Raw genomic sequence first — 17132 nt, forward strand, 5'->3', positions numbered from 1 at the left:
TCCGTACAAAGCTTAATAAGGTGCCATCTTGATGCTCGAATGGAAACTGTTGTTGTAGGAAAATTCTACTAGAGGTAAGTGCTCGTCCCAATTCCCTTGGAACTCGAGGGTACATGCTCTCAACATATCTTCCAGTGTCTGAATCGTTCTTTCGCTCTGACCATCAGTCTGCGGATGGTAAGCCGTACTCAAACATAATTTCGTACCCAATTCCTCTTGTAGACTCCTCCAAAACCTCGACGTGAAACGACTATCACGATCTGATACAATTGTAAGAGGAACACCGTGAAGTCTTACAATTTCTTTCACGTAAGCATTTTCGATCTTATCCATAGACCAGTTCTCGTTGGCTGCTATGAAGTGTGCACTCTTGGTGAAATGATCCACGAATACCCAAATCATGTCGTGTCCGTTCTTCGTCCTGGGCAGTTTAGTCACAAAATCCATGGTGATGTCTTCCCATTTACCCATGGGTACAGGTAAGGGTTCTAAACTCCCATACAGTTTCTGATGTTGTGCCTTAACTCTCGCACATGTCACACACTCGGCCACATACTTCGCAACATCGAGCTTCATCGTCGGCCACCAGTAGTAGGGTTTTAGGTCCCTATACATTTTAGTGCTACCGGGATGAATTGAGTACATGGTCTTGTGTGCTTCATCCATCAGAAGGACTCTTATTCCTCCCATCTTACGTACCCAAATCCGATCTTGGAATACCTTCAGTCCTTGATTGTTTGTACCGAACATTAACGTTTTGCCCAAACGTTCTTCCTTTCGGTCATTCTTCTCTAAAGCTTCTTCCTGAGATTTCCTGATACTTTCCACAATCGTCGAGACGACTTCAATTCTCAACGCTTTTGGCCTTTTCCTTTCAAGATTGACTTTCCGACTAAGAGCATCAGCAACAACATTTGCTTTACCTGGGTGGTAAAGTATCTCACAGTTGTAGTCCTTGAGTAGTTCTAGCCAGCGTCGTTGCCTCATGTTCAACTCCTTCTGATTAAAGAGATACTTGAGACTCTTATGATCAGTGAACAACTTGCACTTCGTGCCGTAGAGATAATGCCTCCATATCTTTAGAGAAAATACTACCGCCGCCAACTCCAAATAGTGAGCGGGGTAGTTCTTTTCGTGCTCTTTCAATTGTCGAGATGCGTATGCTATCACCTTTTCTCTTTGGGTCAGAACACAACCCAACCCGATTCCAGATGCGTCAGTATAGACCGCGAAGTCTTGAACTCCATCGGGTAGAGAAAGTATCGGTGGTTGTAACGACCAGAAATTTCCACACAATTAAAACTTTTCAAAAACAACCCATTTTAATAATGTTATTACAAAAAGGTTTTCAATACATTTATTATCAGAGCATTTCTAGAACCATGTCATAAACATAAACACGAGGAGCGGTACGATCACGCCTTCGCCTTGCCATGGTCTCCTGAAGAACCTGAAAAACATTTAAACCACAACTGTAAGCCCGAAAGCTTAGTGAGATACCCCCAAAATACCAACCACATATACGCCCTTCCAGGCAACGACCTTCCGGTCCAAGACATATCGCCTTCCGGCCCATAACTTATTGCCTTCCGGCCCGTAACATATTGCCTTCCGGCCCATAACATAAATAGCATACATAACGCAACAGAACATAGAACAGCCATGCATATCGGGTCAAACTCCAGTCCAAGCAACCGTGTGCACATAACATATAATCATATAACAGTTCACAGTCAGCAAATCGATCAAACAGATCACATAACATATCATCACCCTAACCAGGATACCGACCTAGCCAATCACTAGCATAACATCACCCTACGTCTCAGCTAACATACTAATTATGCACATACGCCTTTCCAGGCCATGACCTTCCGGTCCACATCACAATGCCTTCCGGCCCATAACATATAATGCCTTCCGGCCCATAACATAATGCCATAACAACAGACAACTACCCGAATTTCCTTCCGATAAAGGGTCGGCCTTGGTGCCTTAAACCCCGTTGATATAGTGAGGATAACTCACCTCGCGAATGCTGAAACTCTGAACTGAAGAAGCAGACTCTCGAATCACCAACTCACCAAAAATCCCGAACTAACCATCATAACAAAAATAAACATTGGTCAAACGTACTTCCACATATCGGAACATGACCAAAGTCCAAATCTCATACAAAGTCCAACATTGGCCCAATTTACCAAATTGGGCCCACCTCACCAAATGGGCCTAGATCCAATGTCCATAACCATAATTGGGCCCAACATTCTCTATCCATAAATTCCCAGACTTGGCCCGATAATCAACTGCCCAACAACGGCTCAAACTCAAAGCCCAAAAATGAAAGTCCAACAGGAGGAGTACGTTGGGCGTACCCTCCTTGGTACGCTGGGCGTACTGCAATGAACACAAATGAGGATCGGGGCTTTGGCCCGCTACGCGGGGCGTAACTGCGAGATCCAATAAGTCGTTTTAACATCTTAATGGCTTAAGCTCTTAAGCCCAAACTTCTGATCCATAGGCCAAATATGATTAGAAATCATAAAGTCTCAGACTTTATCACTTAGGACATCCTTAAGCTCTTAATCCAAGGTCTTAATCCATTAAGACTCATATATCTCACACATGGAACAACTACAGCCCTTGGGACCTCATTTTTCGCACTCAAGACCTCTCCAAAGGTCTGAAAGGACAGATAATCTTGACTAATTCGAAACATACAACAAGGTGAGGACTTTTGGGACAAGAATGATGACAAAGCTTCAAAATACAAAGATCTACACAATATGAAGGTCAAGCAAGAAGCTTTATACCTCAAACAAGCTCCAAAGGATGGTATCTCTTCAGATCTACAAGCTCCACACGTTCTTCTTCTTCTTTGACAACTTCTCTTTTCTCCTTCAAGCCTTTCTTTTGCCAAAAAGAGCTTTCCAAGGTCAAGCACACCCAAAAATGGAGAGAACACGAGATCTAGGGTTTTTCTGAGGTTAAGGATGAGCATAAGGAGGCTGAGGGGTGAACCAACATGTTCCTTATATAGTGGCTGACCCTAAATTAGGGTTTGGAGTTTCTGAGAGTACGTTGGCCGTACCTCTAGTACGCTGGGCGTACTCACCCGGCCACCCCGCCATCTTTCTCTCTATTACGCTGGGCGTACGTCTAGCTTACGATGGGCGTACCCAACCAAACTTCAAATTACAAACATGCATGCATGCATGCATGGGACCTTTTCCCACTTATTCCACAAAGAACCATAAACAATAATCATCTTCGAAACACCGCAACTCTTCTAATCTAAACCCGCTCCCAAATAACTTTACATTCATACGGGGTGACGAGAAGCCCAATGCTTGTAACACATACGCCAGCCCGAAACCTTCTCGGATGAAACTCATTTCTCGAAAAAGGACCAGAATTAACCTTCCTCTTAATTCTCAGGGACTCATAATTAAACATTTAAAGAACGGGGTGTTACAATTCTCCCCCACTTAAATTAGGCTTCGTCCTCGAAGCCTGCGACAACTTTACTTCAGAACTTCCCCTACAACGCACTACCTGGCACTAACCAAACCAGGTCCCTCAAGGTACAACCATCAAAACCCGAAACTCACTTCCTTCTTTCTTGCAGTGTCCTGACCACCATCTCAAGCCGGGCACCGGCTGTACCCTCTGATAATCGCACTCAACAATCAGGTACCACCCATGATGCACTACTGCTCCAGGTCGCAATAATCACTCGACTCATATGTGCTTGAAATAACCATGAACCGCCGGATCCCCGACCCGAATCCAACTATATCCACTCTATGCCGACAGAAAGACACAATCTTCAGTCACAGAGGAACTCCAACGAGTTCTCTTCTTGCAATCACATGCACATGCTGAACCAGCCCTGGCACCCTCGGGTTGGGAAAACCCGTCACACTGACGACATCTCCAACATCCCCAGGAGGAATCAACTCTACGTACACAACTCCTTGATCAGAATCAAGCTGGGACTCCCAGACTCCATCCCTGTATCCCGCCTGACACTCTTGGCTTTACACCCGCGGAAATCCCTCTCGCGTCATCAGCAGACATCCCATCATGATGTCATCCCATACCCCCACCGCAATCACACTGCTCAATGACCACCGTCGGACCACTCCGACCATAACTCTACACTACCGCTTTCACTTCCGTGAATTTACTCTTCCTCTCGGAGTTACACTCCTCTCCCTCTTTCCTTACCAAAGAAATCCACTTGGCTGCCTTGTCACCACGACAAGTGCCACGGTGCTCACCTAACGCTGCACCACCCCTTTATTGCATAACCGCTATCCATGCAACACATATGCTCTGAATTTGCTCGCAAGGACTCTCGAGTCCATGCACCATCTCTACTAATCAAGATCAATACCTGGGGCCAGACCTTCTAGTGCTAACACATCACAACATAACCAACCCATATCCTCGAACCGATCCGATAATACCTACAGAGTCTTTAGCATGACTAGTCCACCTCACCAGATCTTCATTCTGGCTGGACCGTCCTCCTGAGCCTTCGCCCTGACTGATACGCCTTCCGGCCATCAGTCTATCCAGACCACTCAAGCAGCATTCATCATTCCGATCCATCCCTCCGGGAATCCTCCCATGCATACTGTTCTAGCCCTCCAGGGGTTCTGAACTCTATCTTCATCATACATACTCAATCCCGGCCTGATTCCAGGCCCTCCACACTCAAATGCCCTAGGTCTGTATTTCGCCCTGCATCCCCGGCACTTACTCATACCAGCCTACACTTTGGGCTGACAGAACACTGCTGAATCCCAAACAGCTAAGCAACCTCACATGCTCAATGATCTTCCGGAGAATTTTCCAATTCTCCCCCACTTATGGTACTGACTATCAACTATCGGTCGCCATCACCGACCTCCCAAAACAACTCTGCACAAAACCAACACTTATACGCGGGCTGATTCCCACTAGCTCAAACAACCTTCACAGAAATCACATTCCCACATTGATCATCCCGCTCGAAAGAAACTCAATCTGCAGCTAACACTTCTTAGGAAGCAGATGCTTCCGACATTCAGACCCAAAAGCCAATTTCCACTAATCACCCTCATACATAATAACCAACGAAATTTTCATACAATAACCCATAACCAAAACACCACCCTCAAAAACGACGAATACCACACCGAAAACCACAGAAAGATACTAGCACATAAACAATATTCCACAATAATCACAAGATAACAAGACATCAAGAAAGAAACATACCCACAGCTGTATCCGACACTGCTCTAACCTCCTCTGCTGTAAGCTGAAAAGCACGACCCTGACCCCTTGGGGGCTCCGCTCCACCCTGACCTCCACCCGTGATCCCTAAAGTGGCCGGTGCTGGAGTCTGTACCGGTCCTGCAGCAAGCTGTGGACAGTTGACCCTCAAATGTCCAACCTAATGACAATGATAACAAATCCTCAAATCCCGAACCGACGCTGACTGCCGACAATCCCTCGCATAGTGCCCCTCCTTTCTGCACTTGCGGCATGCACCACCGGACCTACAAACTCCGGTGTGACCCCTCCCACACTTCCCACCAGCGTGGCTGCTCTGATCTCCTACCCTAGAATCAACGGTCTTGGACCGTTTCGGCGCCGGCTGCGACTGCACCGGAGCTTGCCTCAACTCACGTAACCGCAACTCAATCTCTAACTCACGCCGCCTGGCGGCCTCCTGCAATTCCAATAAGGTCTCACACCTCTGCGTAGACACCAACTGTCTGATATCCCTCTTGAGCATACTTAGATATCGGGACATCTGAGCCTGCTCCAAAGCATACTCAGGGCAAAACATCGCCCTCTCCGTGAACATTCTGGTGATCTCCGTCATCGACTCCGAACCCTGCTTTAGCTCGAGGAACTCCTGAGCCAATCTTTATCTCTCAACCCGCGGAACATAACGAGCGCTGAACATCTCTCTAAACTGATCCCATGAAACTGCAGGCCTCCGCGCATCCGAGTATGACCCCGTGGTCAATCTCCACCAATCCTTTGCCCCGAGCCTTAACAGGTTCAGAGCACACCTCACCCTCTGATCAGCAGGGCATGAACACATGAAGAAACACCCCTCCATGTCAGATAACCATCTCATAGCAACAATCGGGTCCTGAACTCCGTCAAAGGTGGGAGGCTTCATATTATCGAAGTCCCGATACTGAAAACCCCGACTAACTCCTCCCCCTGCCGCTGCTACAGCTGCTGTAGCCACGGCGGCAGCCGTCTCTGTGAGAGCTGCATAGCGCTCATCAAAATACTCAACCATGGCGGTCTTGATCGACCCGAACAGTTCCGGCAACTCGGCCCGGAACAACGCAGCAACCTCATCATGCAGGATCTCACGGATCCTCGCATCCAACTCGCACGAGCTCATCAGAGCAACAACCTCGGGCGGCACAGACCCGCCCGGAACTCCCTCTCCTGCTCCCGATCGTGACCCAGATCCACTCCCAGCAGGTCTCGGGATCTCCATACTGAAAAACACCACAAAATCTCAGACACTTCCCACAATCCTGGGATCCAACTCTCTCAACCCAACCCTAGAGATCATGGTTTCCCTGATATGCGTATGGGTCCTGTGCTTTCAGTAGTACGGGCCCATACTACCTTCCACACCTACCCATATTTGTATGAAGTACTACCACAACACCCTAGAAAAACATGCATAACAACGCTCAACCCTCACCACTAGAGGAACACTGAAAATCTCCCATAAGGAACCCTAGGCTACAGGCATCACAAATCAGGCAATATTATCATGAAATCCTGAAGATCCCTAGCCTATCACTAGCATGCTGTTCTATCAAAGCTCAAAGACAAATAACATGCATGGCATTTTGGGGTTACTCACTGGCTCCGGCTGATCGTACCTCCACGTCCTCCTTTACTCATTTTGAAAACTATTTTAAATCCTCTTTTGAAAACTCTCCTCGATTTGAGACTGGAGTCACACGAGTGTTCCTCCAATTCACTCAAACCATGGCTCTGATACCAACTTGTAACGACCAGAAATTTCCACACAATTAAAACTTTTCAAAAACAACCCATTTTAGTAATGTTATTACAAAAAGGTTTTCAATACATTTATTATCAGAGCATTTCCAGAACCATGTCATAAACATAAACACGAGGAGCGGTACGATCATGCCTTCGCCTTGCCACGGTCTCCTGAAGAACCTGAAAAACATTTAAACCACAACTGTAAGCCCGAAAGCTTAGTGAGATACCCCCAAAATACCAACCACATATACGCCCTTCCAGGCAATGACCTTCCGGTCCAAGACATATCGCCTTCCGGCCCATAACTTATTGCCGTCCGGCCCGTAACATATTGCCTTCCGGCCCATAACATAAATAGCATACATAACGCAACAGAACATAGAATAGCCATGCATATCGGGTCAAACTCCAGTCCAAGCAACCATGTGCAGATAACATATAATCATATAACAGTTCACAGTCAGCAAATCGATCAAACAGATCACATAACATATCATCACCCTAACCAGGATACCGACCTAGCCGATCACTAGCATAACATCACCCTACGTCTCAGCCAACATACTAATTACGCACATACGCCTTTCCAGGCCATGACCTTCCGGTCCACATCACAATGCCTTCCGGCCCATAACATAATGCCATAACAACAGACAACTACCCGGATTTCCTTCTGATAATGGGTCGGCCTTGGTGCCTTAAACCCTGTTGATATAGTGAGGATAACTCACCTCACGAATGCCGAAACTCTGAACTGAAGAAGCAGACTCTCGAATCACCAACTCACCGAAAATCCCGAACTAACCATCATAACAAAAATAAACATTGGTCAAACATACTTCCACATATCGGAACAAGACCAAAGTCCAAATCTCATACAAAGTCCAACATTGGCCCAATTTACCAAATTGGGCGCACCTCACCAAATGGGCCTAGATCCAATGTCCATAACCATAATTGGGCCCAACATTCTCTATCCATAAATTCCCAGACTTGGCCCGATAATCAACTGCCCACCAACGGCCCAAACTCAAACCCCAAAAATGAAAGTCCAACAGGAGGAGTACGCTGGGCGTACCCTTCTTGGTACGCTGGGCGTACTGCAATGAACGCAAATGAGGATCGGGGCTTTGGCCCGCTACGTGGGGCGTAACTGCAAGATCCAATAAGTCCTTTTAACATCTTAATGGCTTAAGCTCTTAAGCCCAAACTTCAGATCCATAGGCCAAATATGATTAGAAATCATAAAGTCTCAGAATTTATCACTTGGGACGTCCTTAAGCTCTTAATCCAAAGTCTTAATCCATTAAGACCCATATATCTCACACATGGAACAACTACAACCCTTGGGACCTTATTTTTCTCACTCAAGATCTCTCAAAAGGTCTGAAAGGACAGATAATCTTGACTAATTCGAAACATACAACAAGGTGAGGACTTTTGGGACAAGAATGATGACAAAGCTTCAAAATACAAAGATCTACACAATATGAAGGTCAAGCAAGAAGCTTTATACCTCAAACAAGCTCCAAAGGATGGTATCTCTTCAGATCTACAAGCTCCACACGTTCTTCTTCTTCTTTGACAACTTCTCTTTTCTCCTTCAAGCCTTTCTTTTGCCAAAAAGAGCTTTCCAAGGTCAAGCACACCTAAAAATGGAGAGAACACGAGATCTAGGGTTTTTCTGAGGTTAAGGATGAGCATAAGGAGGCTAAGGGGTGAACCAACATGTTCCTTATATAGTGGCTGACCCTAAATTAGGGTTTGGAGTTTCTGAGAGTACGTTGGTCGTACCTCTATTACGCTGGGCGTACTCACCCGGCCACCCCGCCATCTTTCTCTCTATTACGCTGGGCGTACGTCCAGCTTACGCTGGGCGTACCCAACCAAACTTCAAATTACAAACATGCATGCCATGCATGCATGGGACCTTTTCCCACTTATTCCACAAAGAACCATAAACAATAATCATCTTCGAAACACCGCAACTCTTCTAATCTAAACCCGCTCCCAAATAACTTTACATTCATACGAGGTGACGAGAAGCCCAATGCTTCTAACACATACGCCAGCCCGAAACCTTCTCGGATGAAACTCATTTCTCGAAAAAGGACCAGAATTAACCTTCCTCTTAATTCTCAGGGACTCATAATTAAACACTTAAAGAACGGGGTGTTACAGTGCTTCACATAGCTTCTTCTTCAGATTCTCGAACGCTTCTTCATACTTCTCATTCCACGTATATGTAGCTCCTTTATGGGTCAAAGCTGTCAATGGAGATGCTATCGAAGAAAAGCCTTGGATAAATCGTCGGTAGTATCCAGCTAGTCCTAGAAAGCTTCGGATCTCCGTGGGACTTTTTGGTCATTCCCACTTTATCACAGCTTTGATTTTTGCGGGGTCAACCATTATTCCTTCTTGGTTAACCACATGACCCAAGAATTGGACTTCTTGGATCCAAAAATCACACTTGGAGAACTTAGCGTAAAGCTTCTCCTTTTTTAATACTTCCAACACTTCCCGTAGATGCTTGCCATGCTCCTCTTGGCTTTTTGAGTAGATCAGAATGTCGTCGATGAACACTATCACAGATTTATCGAGGAATGGTTTACAAACCCTATTCATCAAATCAATGAATGTTGCTGGAGCATTGGTTAGTCCGAATGACATAACCAAGAACTCGTAGTGTCCATATCTCATTCTAAATGCAGTCTTCTCGATATCCTACTCTCTTACCTTCAGTTGATGATATCCTGACCTAAGATTGATCTTTGAAAAGTAGCTCGAACCTTCCAACTGATCGAATAGGTCATCAATCCTCGGCAATGGATACTTGTTCTTCACCGTTGCCTTATTCAGCTCTCGGTAGTCTATACACATTCTGATGCTTCCGTCCTTCTTTTTCATGAATAGCACCAGTGCTCCCCAGGGTGATGAACTCGGTCGAATGAAACCGTTGTCCAACAACTCCTAAAGTTGTGTCATAAGCTCCTTCATCTCCGTTGGTGCTAATCAGTAAGGTGCCTTTGCGATCGGTGTTGTACCTGGTAACAAGTCTATCTGAAACTCCACTTGTCTATCAGGTGGTAATCCGGGGAGATCTTTGGGAAAGACTTCTGGATAATCACACACAACCGGTATATTAAGCACCTCTTTTTTCTTTCTTATCATCGATTACGAATGCCAAGTATGATGCACATCCCTTGGACAAACATTTTATGGCTTTCATCAGGGAGATGATTCCAGAATTCACTATGTGTTTGTCCCCGTACACCATAAATGATTCTTTTCTGGGTGGATTCACCCTTACTATCTTCTTCCTGCAAAGAATCTCAACGTCATTGGCGCTAAGCCAATCCATTCCCAAAACGATGTCGAAACCGTTTAACTCTATGGGTAATAGCTCCTCATGGAATTTGTTTCTGTTCAGGTCGATGACAATGTTCCTAATACGGTTACTAACAGATATGAACTTGCTACTGGCAACTTCCACAATTAGGGCATCATCAAGTTTTTCTATAGGCAATGCTAATATTCCACCAAACTTATGGGATACAAATGAGTAATTTGCTCCTGAATCAAATAGTATGTTGGCAGGTAAACCATTTACAAGAAAGGTACCTGAAGCGACGTCTACTACCTCCTTCATAGCCTCAAGTGTCATTTGGAAGGCTCTCGCCTTCGGCTTCAGTGGTATGTTGGGTCTCCCTGCCTCCTTCTTCTTCGAGCAGTCCTTCAAAACGTGCCCCTCCTCGTTACACCAATAACATGCCTTCTAGGTGAGGTTACATTCGTTGGCATAGTGCCCTAGTTTTCCACACTTGTAACAAGTGACTCCCCCGTCACATTTCCTAATGTGCTTCTTCTTGCACTTGTCGCACCACTTCGCTTCTGATCGTCCTCCTCTCGAACCAGACTTCGAGAATCTACTCTTCTTATTGGACTTTGAGGATCCATCAAACTTTCGTTTTTCACCAACCTCGACCCTTTCCAGACCCCTTTCTTTCTGCTGGGTCTCCACATTTTTAGCTACTCGAACAACTTATTTCAGTGTAGTTTCCATCTTGACTGTTGGGCCAAAGTCAGCGGGCAATCCGTTCGCGAACCTCTCAATTTTGGAGAGTTCGATTGGCACTAGGTACGGAAACAGCTTCATCTTCTCCGTGAAAGCAGTAGCGTAGTCGTCAACGCTCATTCTTCCCTTCCTCAAATTTTGGAACTCATTGTTCAGGTCGATCAGATCTATCTCTGAACAATATTGCATCTTCAGCTGTTCCAAGAACTCATCCCATGACATTTTCAATGCTTCTCCTTGCGGCATTGATTCCGCCAATAGTTTCCACCAGCTCAAGACTCCAGTTTTCAGTTGTCTCACAGCGAAGACGGTCTTCTGCTTCTCGCTGCAGTCGCAGCTTTCAAACACCATCTCCATCTCGGAGGTCCAATCCATTATCTCCACAGGCTTTGGGCTTCCTGAGAGACTTGGTGGTTTCGCACCCAAGAAATTCTTGTACATCCGTCCATCCTTTTTGTTTCTCCTCTCTGGGCCATCCCTTTGCTCACCTTGAGTCCCTACTTGACTCCCTTGGCGGCTGTAGTTCCCTTCCTCAGATTGCTCGGGAATTGGCTTGGTCGGCTTAACGTGTATGGTAGGTTCGTCCCTATTTTCGTGGAACATCTGTCTCATTTCTTCCCTTTGTCCAACTAGCATAGCCCGAATCATGGCTTGAACTCCATCCATGGTGACTGGCTCAGGTGCGGCTGCTACTACAACAAGTATTTGATGAATCACTGGGGGTTGATTCCTATTCCCATTCGCATTCCCAACTCCACTGCGGGTTCTTGTCATTTTGATTTATACACCGAATAAGGTGAATTTAGATCTTTATTTAGGTTAGACGTTTAAATCATCCTTATCACTCTGAAACGTTTATATGCTAATTCTAATATCGTACTCGTACGTTTAGAATCCTAAACACATAAGATTTCTAGATCCGGTTGGCAACAGACCATAGATCCGAACAAATAACAGCATATCATGCACAAAGCATTTAGCACATAAAAGCATTTTAGGCACAATTCCTAAAATAAGCTAGTGCTCACACCTCACAATCATCGCTTAGCATTCTAAGTTTAAGTCTAGAAATCCTACAAATTCCTAGTTCGCTTAAACTAATGCTCTGATACCAATTGTGACATCCCCATTTTCACGGCCAGAAAAGACCGATTTTGTTTATGCTTTGTTTAAAAATTAGAGTAACATTTTAAATAAAAGTGATGCGGAATTTGTCCTAAAAAAATATGATAAAGATTTATGAAAAGCATTTCCAAAGAAATGTATTTCATTAAAAGACTTGGGATGTCATGTTCGATACACGTCTAAAGCATACACATTACAATATAAGCCTTACTACATTATTTCATATCTACAGGCCAATATCCGTAATCCCTCATCCAAAAAATCACATCTATGCTCATGCGCCACTACCTGTAATACAAGAAACTGAGTGGGTCAGGCTTGGGAGCCTGGTGAGCACATAGGGTTTTCAACCCACAATAAATAAGTTTATTAATTTCATCAATCAACAATAACCCGATTACCCGTTCCCGTTATCCTCACTTTACGTCCCTAAACACCTATCATTAGGGACCTAGCCTAAGGATCATCATCGGGATGGACACTACTGCTAAGGGGATTCCTCAACAATAAATGTCCTTAAGGCAACCATGTGGGGGATGGAGTACACCGGTGAACACATCGTTCACAAACACCTACAGGTTGCGAGCCTGCTAGCGTTCCACTGGACTGTCTAGAAGAGTCCGTGGTCGTCATCCATACTCCACTAGATGAAAGAATCAACAACATCAACATCGAGGCCTCTCATCATTTTATCACACATCACCTATTACATCTACCCATGTTTTAACCCAACATTTTCGTAGATATAAGATTACATATACAGTTTAAATCATTGAAAACATGTATAAAAACGTTCATCCAGCATAGATAGCAAGTATTCAGATAATATGCACACATAGCATGTAATTTATATAAAATACTTCATATCTATGTGTAAGCTGAAAGTAACTATGCACTCACCTGAGTAGGTGGTGACTCTGCGATTGGACAACACTTCGTTACTCTTAACACAATTTTCCTTCGTCAAAACCTAGTATCATTGCCACTAGGGTTTAGTCTAATATTCACCGAGACTAATTAATAGTCTAGCTATTATTATTATTATATAAGCGTTAAATGATACTTATATAACCCATAATAATATCCCAAGTACTTATTATAAGGTCCTAGTAACATTACTATATTAAAACATAATGTATACTAAAGATAGGCTAAGCGTAGCTCACTTACAACGGGTTTTCTCAAAACCGGGCTTCGTTGGAGCAGCGTTTCCGAGCCGAAAGGCTCTTTTCTCAAGGATTCGGGAGCCTCGGGGCTTCCTTCGGGTGATAGGGGGTTTACCTAGACTTTAGGGGGGTTAGGATAGGCTAGAGAGAGAGTGTAGAGAGAGAAAGAAGTGGGGAAAGGTGTGAGAAATGAGAGAACCCGACACTTCTATTTATAGGGTGAAATCTTGACGAACTCGCCGAGTCGGTGCCACGTGTCATCACCTGATGGCTTTCCTTGGGGAGAAAGCCTTGGCCCATATTCAGCCACGTCACCCCTTTTGCAGCAGCACCCAACCGACTTCTAAACCCCGTAACTTTCGAATACGAGCTCCGTTTGTTACATTCTTTTTTTTTTCCACGCGTAGGTAAAAACAAGATCTACAACTTTCATTTAGACTCCGTCAGTTAATTCTCGACCGATCTTAAATTTGACAGTAGGAAGAGATTAGACTGCTAAATGACCGCGAAGAATTCGTAACTCTTTCATACGGACTCCGTTTTCGTCTGTCTTTTTACTGTTGAGTTCCTATTAATGAGATCTTCAACTCTCATTTAGGTTGCGTAAGCTGAAAACCACATCGAACTAAAATTCGAGTTTCGGGCTGTACACTGCTAAGCCGAATCTTAGAAAAATCATAACTTCCTCATACGAAGTCAGATTTGGGCGTTATTTTTATGGATGTTCTCGGTTTAACATGTACTACAACTTTGGTTTAGATCACTCAGACTAAAAAGTCCTCCATCGTAAATTCACTATTTACGTCTCCCGGTGCCGTGTCGGTTTTGCTGAAAAACTTCTTTGTTATAACTCAGATTTCGGTGTTCTTTATATGTACGGAACCCTTGTTTCGACCACTACAACTTTATGTAAAGATATCGGGCTTATCACACACTTTAATTTTGACGCTTATTTTTATCCTTTATTAATTTTATTTTTATAATTAAGTAATAAGCACACAAATACACATAATTCACATAGAATTCAAATATTTCATCTTTATTACTTCAAAAAGATTTACAATAGTTGACCTAGACTATTACATTGTCTAAAAATGCTTAGCCCTAAAACCCAGGCGTTACATATATATATATATATATATATATATATATATATATATATATATATATATATATATATATATATATATATATATGAGACATCGAAATTAAATAGTCTTGTTTTACTTGCGATGACTGTGACAGTGGTCGTGGTTGTGATGGCTGTGTAACCGACGGATGGCAGGAGGTGTTAAAACTCTTTCTCCATTTAGCCCTTACGTTTGTTCCAAAAGTTCATGCACTAACTGATTATATGTTTTCCAAAAATGATTAAGAATTAAGTATAAATAAACAATTAATTATATGATAAAATTATAATTATATACTTACATATTGCTCCTTGGCTATATCACTAACAAAAATACCCTTTTTGTCAGTATGAGAAATATGGAATGTTTCAACTCTCTTCAGGTTCTGTTTAACATTAAAAATTAGATTATATTTTAAATAAATAGTTACATATATTGTACGGTTCTTTTTTTTATAGAAAGTACCGCTATACGAGCTCGACCACCCATAGTTTGTGTACTTTTGTAGTTCACAGACTTTTTTGTTTCTTTTAAAAGCAGTTATGTGTTCATCCGTTTGGAAATACTCAACTGGTTTCCTCCGATTATCAATACTCACATCATCCAGAGGGTGGCTAATGCTCTCGCGATATCCTTATGCCCACCGACTGTAAAAAAAAATATTCTTTAGCGTCAGCTATACAATCTCTAAAACGTTTTAATAAAGTCGCATCAAAACTCTCTAACAGCCTAATACACTCTGGATCCAGCGAAACCCGATCCAAATCAAAACTTGTCAACAAAAACAAAAAAATTAGCTAAGTAAAAACCAGTCATAATTAAACATATAAAATATTCTTATATAATTTACCCTTATATCTTGTATCACTACATCTTTAATGCGAAGGAAACTTCTTTCCAACTTCTTCTATTAAAAGGGACTATCTTTCGCATTGTTTCCCCAATCTCATGTGCAAACATGTCTTTTGGTTTTCCAATAGGATCAAATGTAATATGCCTATCATAATCCAAGTCTATTGGTTTACCCTTATTATTTAAGAGTGCCTTTTCGAGCTTAATATTTTTGTATTTTCCTCTGACTCTTATCAGTGGATCAGCTACAAATATAATTAAAAATTATTAGAAATGGTATTTAATAATATCTAAATAAAAATTGTAAGCAGAATTCGTAATAATTTTCCTCTGACTCTTCTGAATAATTATTTAAGTTTTAAGGAAAGGAGCTTCGGTCACGACATGGGCACATTTGTGTCACGAAGTGACGGTGCCAGGTGAGGAACACACATCTCATTGGTTGTCATGATGTGACACATATGTTGGTAATGTGTTAACAACCTTTGCGTGAAAAAACCTAATTTTGAGGTTGGGGCTCTATTTAAGGGAAATGAGGGGCTAGGGTTTGCATACCCTCAACCTCCATCACCTCCTTTCTCCCCTCAAGAAACCCTAATCCACCATATTTGATCTTTAGCCCTTTTGGTGATTTGAAGCCTTGAAGAAGAAGAGAAGGCATTTTGGTTTATCATCTTAGCTAGCAAGCCACTCCTTCATCATCTTGAGCTGCATTACGACCCTTATAAGTCCTCAAGTTCCCGCCTTTTAGCTCAAGCATGTTAGATTTAAGGTTTGCTTCACTTTGCTCACTTTTTAAGGGAGTTTGAGTCTTGGAAACTCATAAAGTTGGCAGCTTTATGAGTTCTTGTGACTCCTTTGTATCTCTTTGTCTCTGATCTGGAATATTAGTGAGTTTGGGTTCCATGCATGGGGTTTGATCTCATTTTCCTTTCATTTTAATCTAGTTGGTGTTTAAAACATGAATTAGACATGCATGTCTAAAAATCTATGATTTTTATGGTATTTTTGAGATGGAGAAAGCCTTTTGGAAAGTTGGTTACTTGGCTTGAAGGATTAAAAGCTTAAGGCATTAAGTTGTTCATAGTGTTCTTCACAACGTGATGGGTTGGTCGTTTCATGACTATTTATGACCATGACTATTTTGTCTTCCTTCTGCTACGATGTGACAATCGGGTGGTCATGATGTCGAAACCAACCGAATGACTCTTGGGTGCTGACTTTGACTTTGGTCGTTGAATTTTTGACCAATTTTGACTTTAGGTCAAATTTAGGGTTTGGGGTGTAGTTTGATATTTGGTCTTTGTTTTCTGTATAGGTGACCTGTAGTGGTGGTTATTGGATTTGTGATCAGTGTTGTTATCTTTTAGATTGCGAGGTGAGTTTTCTCACTATACTTTATACTGCAGTATATGTCCTTGTGTTTAGGATGTGTGTATATTGTAGTGATCTGTTAGATTTGGTAGATTTGTATGATTACCTGTACTTTTTGTTTATTGATTATGGTTTGCATATGTCGGCATGGTGCGGTTAGGTTAAGGCAATACTGATTTTTTTTTGTAAGCCAACAAACCTGAGAGCAATGCAGTGTAAAAGCTGAGGGTTAGGAGGGCAATCTAGTCTTATGTTGTGGGATCGAGAGAAATCCAATCATAAGCTGAGGACTGGGAGGGGAAATCTAGTCTTATGATGTGGGCTCGGGGTCAATCTAGTCTTTTGTTGTTGGGTTGGGATGCA

The sequence above is a fragment of the Lactuca serriola genome, chromosome 2 (assembly GCF_051521515.1).
Source record: "Lactuca serriola cultivar US96UC23 chromosome 2, Lser_US96UC23_V15, whole genome shotgun sequence".
NCBI classification, from domain to species: Eukaryota; Viridiplantae; Streptophyta; class Magnoliopsida; order Asterales; family Asteraceae; genus Lactuca; species Lactuca serriola.